Raw genomic sequence first — 2,818 nt, 5'->3', positions numbered from 1 at the left:
GCGGTTTTTGCCGCCCCGGCTGACGCAGTTCGGACTTAGCACTTTTCGGCTGTGCCTGGCTGGCGGCCCACTCACTCGATCGCCATGTCTGTTTGCCACAGTTTTCCCGGTGGTGCCGCACCCGGGCTCGCCCCGGCTGACGCAGTTTTCGCGCCGCCCCGGCTGACGCGGTTTCGTGCCGCCCCGGCAGACGCGGTTTTCGCGCCGCCCCGGCTGACGCGGTTTCGTGCCGCCCCGGCAGACGCGGTTTTTTGCCGCCCCAGCTGACGCAGTTCGGACTTAGCACTTTTTGGCTGAGCCTTGCTGGCGGCCCACTCACTCGATCGCCATGTCTGTTTGCCACAGTTTTCCCGGTGGTGCCGCACCCGGGCTCGCCCCGGCAGACGCGTTTTTTTTTTCTTTCGCCCCGGCTGACGCAGTTTTCGCGCCGCCCCGGCAGACGCGGTTTTCGCGCCGCCCCGGCAGACGCGGTTTTTTGCGCCGCCCCGGCTGACGCGGTTTTTTGCCGCCCCGGCTGACGCAGTTCGGACTTGGCACTTTTTGGCTGAGCCTGGCTGGCGGCCCACTCACTCGATCGCCATGTCTGTTTGCCACAGTTTTCCCGGTGGTGCCGCACCCGGGCTCGCCCCGGCTGACGCAGTTTTCGCGCCGCCCCGGCTGACGCGGTTTCGTGCCGCCCCGGCAGACGCGGTTTTTTGCGCCGCCCCGGCTGACGCGGTTTTTTGCCGCCCCGGCTGACACGGTTCGGACTTTGCACTTTTCGGCTGTGCCTGGCTGGCGGCCCACTCACTCGATCGCCATGTCTGTTTGCCACAGTTTTCCCGGTGGTGCCGCACCCGGGCTCGCCCCGGCAGACGCGTTTTTTTTTTTTTTTTCTTTCGCCCCGGCTGACGCAGTTTTCGCGCCGCCCCGGCTGACGCGGTTTCGTGCCGCCCCGGCAGACGCGGTTTTTTGCGCCGCCCCGGCTGACGTGGTTTTTGCCGCCCCGGCTGACGCAGTTCGGACTTTGCACTTTTTGGCTGAGCCTGGCTGGCGGCCCACTCACTCGATCGCCATGTCTGTTTGCCACAGTTTTCCCGGTGGTGCCGCACCCGGGCTCGCCCCGGCAGACGCGTTTTTTTTTTTTCCTTCGCCCCGGCAGACGTGGTTCCCCCCCCCCCCCTCCGTCTTTCTTTTTGTTTTTTTTTTTCGCCGCGGCTGAAGTGGATTTTTCGGTGCCTCGACGCCCCGGTAGTCGCGGTTTTTCCGTTTCCGCACGGCCCCGGCTGACGCTGCTCGGTCACAGTCGCCTTTTGTGGTGATTGCAGACTTCTTGAGCGCGGGTGTTTTTTTTTTTTGTTGTTGTTGTTGTTTTATTACGCATTCGCTCCAGCAGACGCTGTTTAGACTTTTTGTTTCCTCTTTTATCCTGCGACGAGGTGACGAGGTTTATTCGGTGCCCCGCCGCCCCGGCTGAAGTGATTTTTCCTGTCCCGTGCCGCCCCGGCTGACGCGGTTGGGACTTCGCGTTTGTTCGGCCGCCACGGGTTTTGGCGCACTCGCTCGGTTGCTTGTTGTTGCCACTTGTTGCGAACCCAGGTTTCTTGAGCGAGCGCGGGCGTTTTTTCTTCCTTTCTTTCTTTGTTCTATGTGTTAGCGAATCGGCCTTTAATATCACACGAGGACTCACAACCAACAATTTTCAGTTTGAAGTGTAAAAAATCTGCAGGTGTTGACGTAACTGACTTGCCCCGTACCCTTGAGTACATCCATGAAGTTCTCGTAGTACTACTAAATCGCATTATTCCAAGTGGAGAAATTCCCATAAACTTGCAAACCTCTACACGAAAATCGGTGCGCGTGATAAAGTTGAAAATTATCGTCCGATATCAAATGTGCCTTCTATAACACAAATTCTAGGAAAAAAAAAAAAAAAACACTTGTTCGCCGTTTTCTGCGCCGTGACTGGCAGCACTCCGGCGAAGCGAAACGGGGTCGATTCGAGCACGATATCGGCGTCTTTCGACGTGCTCGCCGGCGACCGTCGCACGAGTACGTCGCACGAGCGCGTCTGCCGGGGCGCCGTTTGCGAAGCCGACGCAAAAGTGGGAACCGCCGCTCGGATGATCGCCGCTTTCGGCAGAGTGAGTGTTGGCACTCCGGGGAAGCGAAACAGCGTGAATGCGCCCACGAAATCGGCGTATTTTGAAGTGCCCGCCGGCGACCGTCGCACGAGTACGGTAAACCGCGTCAGCCGGGGCGTAGTTCGGGACGCCGACGAAAAAGTGGGAAGCGCAACTCGGATCTTCGCCGTTTTTGCAGGAGTGAGTGGCGGCCCTCCTGCGAGACCAAGAAGCATCGATTCGTGCACGAATTCGGCGCCTTTCGACGTGATCGCCGGCGACCGTCGCTCGAGTAGGGCAAACCGCGTCTGCCGGGGCGGGCTTCGGGACGCCGATGCGAAAGTGGGAAACGCTGCTCGGATGTTCGCCGTTTTTGGCCGAGTGAGTGCTGGCACACGGGCGAAGCCAAACGGGGCCGATTACGGCACGATATCGGCGTCTTTCGACGTGCCCGCCGGCGACCGTCGCACGAGTACGGTAAACCGCGTCAGCCCGGGCGGAGTTCGGGACGCCGATGCGAAAGTGGAGAACGCCGCTCGGATCTTCGCCGTTTTTGGAGGAGTGAGTGGCGGCACTCCGGAGAAGCCAAGGAGCGCCAATTAGCGCACGATATCGGCGTCTTTCGACGCGCTCGCCGGCGACCGTCGCACGAGTAGGGCAAACCGCGTCTGCCGGGGCGGGGTTTACGACGCCGACGCAAAAGTGGGAACCGCCGC

The sequence above is a fragment of the Rhipicephalus microplus genome, unplaced genomic scaffold (assembly GCF_043290135.1).
Source record: "Rhipicephalus microplus isolate Deutch F79 unplaced genomic scaffold, USDA_Rmic scaffold_290, whole genome shotgun sequence".
Lineage (NCBI taxonomy): Eukaryota > Metazoa > Arthropoda > Arachnida > Ixodida > Ixodidae > Rhipicephalus > Rhipicephalus microplus.
Note: the sequence above shows the minus strand (reverse complement) of the source record.